The 10074-nt window shown below is 45.6% G+C and overlaps 1 protein-coding gene across 3 annotated transcripts in view; it reads left to right on the top strand.

Annotated features, from left to right (window-relative positions):
- The first annotated feature begins 55 nt into the window (after nt 1-55).
- The window catches only part of NUP98 (nucleoporin 98 and 96 precursor), a 50498-nt gene continuing 40479 nt past the window's right edge, over nt 56-10074 (top strand). For all 3 annotated transcript variants that reach the window (XM_059723452.1, XM_059723451.1, XM_059723450.1), the window contains exon 1: nt 56-158. The gene's annotated coding sequence lies outside the window, so the exon portion shown is untranslated. The remainder of the gene's footprint in view (nt 159-10074) is intronic.

The raw sequence follows: 10074 nt of genomic DNA, 5'->3' as shown, positions 1-10074 counted from the left end.
GCGGCGGCCAATGGGGCCGCGGCTGCAGGGCGGGCCAATGGGGCCGGGGCGGGGCGTGAGGGGAGTGTGACGCAGTTTCCCTCTCCTGCGAGGCGGCGGTAGCGGCGGCAGCGAGCGTCGTGGCGGCGGCGCTGGGCCCAGGCGCGGCCCAGGCTTCGGTAAGCGGGGCCGGGCCGCGGGGTGGAGGCCGCGCCGGGGTGTCCCCCCGCGGGCACGAGGGGCTGAGCGCGAGCGACCTGCGGGCTTTCCCCCGGCTCCGGCCGCCCGCCCGCCCCGCCGACGGCCCAGGCCTTCCGGGCGGACAGGCCGCATCCTGCTTCCTGGGCTCCATAGCAACCCCCTCCCCCGCCCGCCCTCTGACTCCTCTCCCCACCGCCCTCCTCTCCTTGTTATCCTATCTTATTTTCCTTTATTTATTTTTAGGTCTTGCCCTCATAGATTCATAGATGTTAGGGTCGGAAGGGACCTCAATAGATCATCGAGTCCGACCCCCTGCATAGGCAGGAAAGAGTGCTGGGTCTAGATGACCCCAGCTAGATACTCATCTAACCTCCTCTTGAAGACCCCCAGGGTAGGGGAGAGCACCACCTCCCTTGGGAGCCCGTTCCAGACCTTGGCCACTCGAACTGGGAAGAAGTTCTTCCTAATGTCCAATCTAAATCTGCTCTCTGCTAGCTTGTGGCCATTGTTTCTTGTAACCCCCGGGGGCGCCTTGGTGAATAAATCCTCACCAATTGCCTTCTGTGCCCCCGTGATGAACTTATAGGCAGCCACAAGGTCGCCTCTCAACCTTCTCTTGCGGAGGCTGAAAAGGTCCAGTTTCTCTAGTCTCTCCTCGTAGGGCTTGGTCTGCAGGCCCTTGACCATACGAGTTGCCCTTCTCTGGACCCTCTCCAGGTTATCCACATCCTTCTTGAAGTGTGGCGCCCAGAATTGCACACAGTACTCCAACTGCGGTCTGACCAGCGCCCGATAGAGGGGAAGTATCACCTCCCTGGACCTATTTGTCATGCATCTGCTGATGCACGATAAAGTGCCATTGGCTTTTCTGATGGCTTCGTCACACTGCCGGCTCATGTTCATCTTGGAGTCCACTAGGACTCCGAGATCCCTTTCCACTTCCGTGCCACCCAGCAGGTCATTCCCTAGGCTGTAGGTGTGCTGGACATTTTCAACGTCCACTCCGCGTGCCCGCGTTGTGAGCCATTGACTCCTGTCCCTATCCCCGTTTATTTCTTTTCATCATTATCATCATCATTATTATTATTACTATTATTATTATTAATGCGCACACAAATGTGCATATATGTGTGTGTGTGTGTATAATATATATAGAGAGAGACATATAGCCATGTATACACACACGTGTGAATCCATGAAATCACTTACGATTATAGATGAGTAGTATAGCTACATTGATGTATTTATATCGTAAACAGCGATCCTGTTGTTTTGGAAGGACTTTTTTGAGGTGACTTTAGACTTGTTGAAGGGCTCTTGGCCAGAGTCTCCCCCGGCTGCAGGGTTTTCTCGAGTCTTATCCGCTTTCTTAAAGCGTCCGAGGAAGTTTGGACAGATGTTTTCCAGGGAGGTGGGCGACGCAGCGACCTTGTTTGCTGGCGTGGTGTCGGATCGGGCATCGTAAAGTCGAAACGGGGTGTCGGTTTATAAACGTCGTTAAGTGCCGTTCGTTGCAACTCGAAACGTCATAAGTCGAGGGCTGCCTGTATGGTGAGAGGCCGTCAATAATGAACCCCTCTTGACTTTCTCTTTACCACTTAATATTTTGTAAACCTTTGTCCTGTCACCCCTCGGGTGTCTCTTCCTAAACTGAAGAGGCCTGGCCTCTTTAGTATCTCCTCCCTACCACTTATCTTTCTTGCCCTTCTCTAGACCAGTGTTTCCCAACTGCGTGTGGCACAAAAGTGTGCCATCAGAAACAAACAGGTGTGCCGCCGAACTTTGCCACGGCAATGAGTTACAATAGGCGTGAGGATGGGGGAATGTCTTAACAGGTGTGTCGCAGAAAATTTTTATTAAAGTAAGTGTGCCTTGGGCTGGAAAATGTTGGGAAACGCTGCTCTAGACCTCCTCCGGTTTTTTGGTATCTTGTTTGAGATAGGGAGACCAGAAATGGGCGCAGTATTCAAGGTGCGAATGCCCCAGGGATTTTTAAGGGAGCATCATGATACTTCCAGTTTTGTTTACAATTCCTTTCTTCGTAATCTCTAATGGTTTTGCTTGATGGCTGCTGAGCTCATGTTCTTAGTGAACTGTCACAGGTCGCTTTCCTTTGTGGCGACAGCCAAGGTGGAGCTGTCTCCTATCTAGTAGCAATGGTTCTAGAGCAGATTGCTAGAGAAGCAAGGGTTAGGTAAGAAGAGAGAGGGGAGAAACAGGGAAAGCAATAAACACCAATTATTCCTATTACATGGGGTGAGGAGTTGTCTTTATTTTTCCTAAGGGGTGGCAGTGGAGTCGTCTTCCTCTGACGTCCTGTCACCGTGCTCAAATTTGAGTCCAGAAATGGGCACGTACTATTGCGCTGCCTCGAGCTAATTTTTCACAGGAAAGAGAACTCTTGTCCAGCTCAAGCTTACTTTCAGGGGAGAAAGCCTTCAGTAGTTACCTGAGTGTAAAGCCAGTTGCTAGAGGAAATCCTCAAGGGTTGAATGCTGTTTGAGATTCCCCATCTGAATTTGCAGTCTACAGTAATAGAAGAAGCTCCTCTAATTGGATTGGAGTGAGGGGGATGGGAAATGGCTTGTAAGCCAGCTGTCAAAAGAGACCTCAAAAGTCAGTGGGTTACTTGCACCCTTCAGTAGCACAGGAAAGATGAATAAGGTTACGGAGTTAATTGCGCTATAACTACTTCTAGGAAAATACCTTGGCCATAGGAACTATTAAACTTCTGCATATCAGAACACAAATATACCTTTATCACGTGGATGTACTGCACTGTGAGGGTAGTAGTAGCCTTTGGATCTAGGAACCACGATGAATATTTTAGAATAATACCACAAATCTGTTAATGATATTTGTTTAATTTATTGGAACTTTTGAGGGCATACTTTTGTAATATAGCCTGAAGCAAGAAGTGGGTTTTTTTGTTTTGGCTTTTTTTACTATAAAAGACGTACCTGGAGCAAATAGTTTCGGAGAAAACTTGAATTTGAGTCCTGGCAACACAAGGAGACTTTCTGAAAAATTGCTCTCCTTGCAAACAGCAGTTCCGGTAGATACTGTTAAAAACATCGTAAGTATCTTAATATAGATAAGGCATTGGCTCTAGCCATCGTTCCAGGTATTACATTTACACCCTGGAGAATTACGCACCTGTGCAGTTCTGCGCATAAAAGGCATGACCATGCATAATTGCCTAATTTAACCCTGGCAGGCTCTGTGCCTCCACCTCTGCGGGGCTGCTGGGACTCCAACTGGGAGCCCCATGTGGAGGCACAGACTCATAAGACTGGGTAAATGGGGAGGGGAGCTCCTGCCTGCTGGAGGTGGGTAGGTGTGGGTGTGTGTGGGTGGGCATGGGCTTTGGGCCGAATGGGCTGGGGCTTCCAGCACTTCAGCGGGAAGCTGCATGTGGAGGTTAGGAGCCCACCTGGCTCAATGGCACGCGACTGGCTTCCACATGTGGCTTCTCATTAGAGTTCCTGCCCATCCCTGTGGTGCACGACTCCCAAGTCCACACGCCATCGGGCCAGACCAGACAGCTCCATGCCTCCCTGCGGGGCTTCTAGCACTCCAGCGAGAAGCTGCACGTGGAGGCATGGAACCAGCCCAGGAAGATATAGGTGGGAGCCATGTGTCAACGCTGCGAGCCCCACGTGGTGGCACAGAGCCAGCCCAGCCTGGTCCCAGGGTGTGTGCGGGCAGGCTGGGCTGGCTCTGTGCCAGCATGTGCAGATCCCAGGATTCAGCTGGAGGTGCGTGCCATCAGGGGCTCTGCCTGCTGTGCCGGGAGGGTCCCAAGGCTCACTGCCTGCTGCTGCTGAGCCCTGTGCCCCATGCGAGGGGGAGGTGGGGTGGGTGTAGGTGGGAGAGGCCACACCTACCCACAACACCCCCCACCCCACCCCACCTACAAACTGTTGCTATAAAATGTGTTATACAGTTGTATAAATACAAAATGCCTGCATATATTTCTAAAGACGGTTCAAATAGTGTTATATGTAGTTTAATTTGTTTGTAAAAATTGTAATTAATTTTGAATTTTTCAGTACTTAATTCCCTGGAGAATACTTATTGTATGTTCTGTTGGAGTGCGTCTTGATCAGCCTAGCACTTGAAATAGCAGCAGGAGCTTGCGAGCTGTTCATGCTGGTGGTCCCAATGTTGCTGACACAAGTTAGCAATGTATAGGAAATCTCCCATTAATGACCCTAAATAAATCTGTCAAGCTTCTTGTTGTGTTGTACTAAGCAATTCTCCTGACATTGTAAACTTCAGAAAAGTTACAGAGTAGCTAGCCATGTTAGTCTGAAATCAAGGAGAAGGTAGGGCAAGGCAGCACCATGGAGATTAAGTGGTTTAGGCATGAGTTTTTGTAGCAAGAGTCAACTTTGTCAGATGCTACTGTCACAACATCTGATGAAGTAGGTTGTTGCCTATGGAAGCTCTTGCCTCTAAACCAGTTAGTTTCTAAGGTGCTACCTTGCCCTGCCCTCTTAAGGTAAATTAGGAAGTCACAAGCTCTGATGCTTAAAGTTAGAAAATGAACAATCCTACATGCCAGTTTTTTGTTTTGTTTTTTTTAGAAGAATTTCTTAGTTGAAGGGTTTCTGAAATTTTTTGAGGTAGGATGTGAAGGCAGATTCAGGTATCTAGTCTAATGAAAAATACTTTGAAGCTAAATATGTTGGGATAATTCAGGACAGCATAACTAGACAACTTGAATCAACTAGAATGAAGTTTCTCAGGACTGAAAAGAATAATTTTTGCATGTTCAGAAGTAAGAGCTTGAGCTTGTCTATCTAAAGTACAGGGAGAAAATTTGTTGGAAGGAACCCCAGACCAAACTTAATGATCGACTGTCTCCAAAAGTATATTAAGAGGAAGGAAAAAGTTTGCAAGGAATAAGGACTAAACAGCAAAGAAAGCAAAGGCTTAGTAGCCAGTAAGTGTAGTGATAGCAAGAATGGCCCAAAGTCGAGCTGAGTTAGAACTGACAAAGGTTATTCAATAGTCAAGTTTTTCAGCCATATACATAGAGTGACAGCAATGCAAGCAGTGGAGTTACTGTGCATTAAGAATGTGGTAGAGATTAAAGATAATTTAGATATGGCCCAGAGTACTTGGCCTCTGTTTCCAATAAGGACGAAGTTTACTCATTCTACCGTTGCCCCTGTAATGTTGAGAATGAGGGTGCAGAGATGGAAACTACAGTTTGAAAGTGGATGTCAAAGTTTAGGAGTCTTGCACTTGTAACGTGGGGACTGGATAAGTTCTTCCTCACAACTATGAAAGAACAGGCGCATGAAATCACAGCTCTGAGAGCAGTGATGTCCAACAAATCTGTCACGTGAAGGAAAAGATCATATGACTGGATAATGGCAAATGTATTGCCTATATTTTAAGATGGAAAAAAGTTCTGGAACACTGCATACCTGTTAGACTGATATCACTAGTCTGCAGGTTTTGAAAACGGCTTTTGAAGAAAAGAATAAAGATGCAGCAGTAAACAAAATGGGATAAAATGCAACATGGACTTACAAGTGTAGAGAGTACCGGGTTGACTTGCTTTCATCTTTGATAAGATAAGCTATTGTCAAAATAGATGTGATCTCATCCTTCTGGATTTTGCCTAGAGCCTTTGATACAGTGTCACATGGGGAAATTATTGGTTAAGCTGGAGAAGAGTATAAAAATGGAAGGTGGGTAAGGAACTGGCTGAAGAGGAGACAACAGTGGGTTGTGCTGAAAGGGGAGTTGTTTTACTGGGATGTTAGTGGCACGCTTGTCAAGGTTGGATCTTGGGAGCAGTCTTGTTAGTTATGCTTGTTAATGATCTCAACACATGCAATAAAAGTGCAGATGAATTTTGATGCAAAGTTGGGAGGCACTGGTAACAGAGAATGGATCGGGATGTTACAGAGGAAGAATTGGCTGACCTGGAGGATGAGTAATAGAAATTGGATGAAATTTAATACTAAAATGACTAAACAAGATAAGACAGAGCTGAGTGGTGTTAGTCAATCCTTGGATGATTATGACCCGTCTCTGTGATGCAGTCATGAAAAAGGCATCCTAGGGTCACATTTGCATCAGTTGAGGAGTTTGGGGGTGGGTGGGAAGAGAGGTTTCAATGACATGATACAAAGGCTCTGAGATCTCATGTGAAACACTGCCCACAACTTGGGTCACTTCTGTTCAAGAAAGAAGAAATACCGCTGGAACTGGTGCAGAAAATGTGATTTTTAGTCATCGGACGAATAAGACCGCAGCACGGCCAGGCTAGTGCAGGACAGGCAACAATCCTAACTAGTTTTGAGGTGGATTTTGATCAGTCAGTGGAAGGCATTGTATAATGTTGTGGTCTGCGATAGCAAGGGGCTGGACTCTGACTTGAGGACCTTTCTTATTTCTGAGAGTTTCCTTTTCGGATAGGAGAATCCATATCAGCTGGATTCACGGTGGTAGCAGATTAAGGGAAACCTAGAAAAATTGTCTTTCTAAAATAAACATGTAAGGAGTTACTTTGCAGTAGTTATTCTGCTTTAAACTCATCCAGCCTTATTGCACAAGCCCAGAAAGCCTAAAGAAGTCAGTGAATTGGGAAGGGTTGTGTGCGCTAAGGTAATAAGTTCTTTTGCAGAACGCATTTCTTTACTTCTGCAGATACCGTTTGTTTTGCAAGCGCTTATTGGCATTCCAAATACCTTTCGGATTATGCTTCTTATAGCACTGCTGAATACTGGTTTAGTCTGAGCTGCCTCAACCAACACCAGTTTCAGATAACTGGGGCACAGCTTGTTGTGTAGTCCTCTGGTTGGCTGTTAGAAATCCAGAATTTATGACTTCTGGGGACTCTGGGATTGGTGTGCTTCACAAGGGGCTGTAGCTGAAGCAGTTTAGCATGGAAATACTAACTAAAGGGGACACATTTGGAAGGGGTCAAAACATGTCCAAGTCATGAGCTCACATGTCCTGCTGTACTTAACTGAAGGAGCTTTTGCTGGAAGAGCTCAATTCTCTAAAGCGGTTATGCAACCTTTTATTAGGAGGGCTAAGAAGACTACAGAGAAGCTAATACTTTGTATGCCTTCATCACACAGGATAATAGGAGGCTTGAGGTAAAAGGATGTTATCTGCAAAGAATAACCTGGGGATAGGCAAAGGTGAGACCTTCGGAGTTTATTTAAAGTATTGTGCAACAGCTTGAGAACTTGTCTTGGCAATTTATTGCTGGCTTGGATGCTAATTGCCCGTGGAAGTTTGAGAGAATTAAGGAAGGAAAGGCTGCTGAGTCTCCAACACATAGTTTCTCAAGGCATACCTAATCAGCATCTTGATAGAGTGATGGATGAAACTGTAAATACTAGAGATAATGCACAAATTTGAGGGGTTTCTGTAGGGAAAACAAAGCAGAGACACTGCATCATTATAGCTCAGTTAGCATTACTGTGGTGACTGTAATTTAGACCAGGGTGGCCGACCTGTGTCCTGTGTGCCACAAGTGGTACAGGCACCTTCCGTGTTGGGCACACAGCAGACTAGGGAGAGGACAGGGAGCAGGGTGGCAGATTGTGCAGGGAGCAAAAAGCAGAGCAGCTGATCAGTCGAGGAAGGGGAAGAGTGTCACTCCAGGAGGGTTTAGGGCTAAATTGTGGCATGCCAGCCAAAAAAAAAGCTGCCCCCCAATGATCTAGACCAGTGGTTCTCAACCTGTCTGCCATAGTGGGCTGCACCCACACAACTTAGTTCCTGTCTATCCATTTAAAAATATTTTTAGATGTCACATGAGCCTCAGCAGTGTGCTGATTGGGTCACGTGCGGGCCCTGGGTTGAAAGTCACTGATCTAGACTATATTCAGGCTCTTGGTAACATAGATCAAAACCCTTGCACCTTGTTTGCAGTTGGTACTGCTGATGCAGAAGAAAATTACTAGTAATTCTGCTGTGGATAAGATGGGGCTTGATGAACTTGCAGCAGCATAATAACGCTGAGAAAATGAAAATAATCTAGGGTTATTTTGGTGCTTGGGATAACTTAACCAAATGTATCAGTAAGTAAAAGGTAGGGGTGGCAATGCTAAGCCAGGGCTCTTTCTGTTCAGTGGTGAACACAACCATGTTTCTCATGAAGCTTTCCATAGTTTCTTTTTCCTAGCACCTCAATTTTAATGAAGTGAACTTTGTAAAGTGGGGTGAATAGTAAAAACCAAAACTCTCAGGAGTATCAGGTCTCACATGTCACCTCTGCACGCTGCCTTCCCGTTTTTTTTTTTTTTGTATCTTAAAATATTCAGCAAATTGAATGTTTAGAAATGGAAGAGTCTGGACTTTCTCTAGAATGAAGCTGGGGTGTTGCAAGGATTGGTAATATGACTAACACAAATGCATATTGTTTTGTATTTGGGGGGGTCTTCTCTCGTGGTATGTGGATAGCTGCAAATAAGCATGCTGGATATTGCCACGTCTGGATCTTGTACTTATACAACTAGGTTGGGGTGGGTGGTTAGTGTTGGATGTTAGTAGTGGACACGAACTTTGAAGGACTGAATGCAGGTGAGGTAAATAAATAGCAGAATGTTACTGGGTTAAAGCTGGAGTAAGGTCTTGGTCAAGGCCAAGAGTAATGTCCTGATAAAGTTTTAGTTGTAGCTCCCCTTAGATATAGGGAAAGGAGGTGTTGCCTGCTGGTGGTGGTGGTAGGGGGAGCATTGATCTTTTGGTATCAGTTTCTGAGCAGTGGCTGGAAGCTGAGGAGCTTCTCTTTTGGTTGCTTGAAAGAGAGTGAGGTCCTTCTACCCCCAAAGCTCTGTTACTCTTGTCCTTTCTTAGCCTTCACTTTTTGAGTTGTCTTGTCCTGCAAACTGCGACTGCTGAAGCTTGTGGCATTGACATAATTTGAGTTTTCTCATGCCCAGAGGGAACTAAATTAGATGACTTGTCAAAACTGTTCAGAGTCTTATTATCATTGTTTTCACAACGCTTTGAAGAGCAGCTAAGGCAGCAGGTTTTTGTCTCTAAACCAAGAAAAACACTGCATTAGTTACGCTTGTTTTGCACGTGTAAGGTTATCGGCAATGATAAACTAGAAACTTGATTAGAATTCATCAGCTGGTCTGAACTCCTGGGTTTAAGCTTCTTGGCTCACTGGAAGCTGTACACACAAGGATGGACAGGACCAATATTTAGCAGCTTTGAAATAGTCCTGTTCACTGCACTAACAGGATCAGCTCATGTACTTTCCAGTTTACCATATTTACTCAAATATAAAATGGCCCTGCTTATAAGATGACTGCCCTGTAATCTGATTCTGTATCCGGAAAATTTACAAGTTTGATATAATTTTCCAGATACAGAATCTGATTATTAGAGGTTTTGTCCTGAATTTTTCCCTTTTCCCACTGCCATAACAAGGGAAATAAATGGGGGATGAGGTAGCTCTTTTGCCCTCTGACTCCTCAGCTTCTTCCCCCCTGCAGTTTCTTCCCTCCCTCCTTACCATCAGACCCTGCTGTCCCTGAGCATATGGAAATGAGGAGCAAATCTGAAAAAAAAAAAAAATTACCTTGAAATAAATATAGCTGTAGTAATTTGCATATACTACCCATAGTTCATTCAAAAGAGGTCAAATGCACCAATTCTGGAACTGCTACAAACTTTAACACAGGCACTCCATAAACACTTTTAAAAGAGCATTTCTGTCACCTATTTACACATCATGCAAACTATATGTGATATTAGTCTAAAGCCAAAAGACTTCTGATTTACTATAGAGTTCTTTGGGCTGGGCCCCAGCAGAGTCAACAGCGTTTGAAACCGTGGTGACCCCGCAGCTCGGCAGTGCTTAGTATATATGTGTACTCCCGGCAGCTCGCCATAAAGCGTCCTCGT

The sequence above is a fragment of the Alligator mississippiensis genome, chromosome 1 (genome assembly GCF_030867095.1).
Source record: "Alligator mississippiensis isolate rAllMis1 chromosome 1, rAllMis1, whole genome shotgun sequence".
Taxonomy (NCBI): domain Eukaryota; kingdom Metazoa; phylum Chordata; order Crocodylia; family Alligatoridae; genus Alligator; species Alligator mississippiensis.
This window is presented reverse-complemented; position numbering and strand designations above follow the sequence as displayed.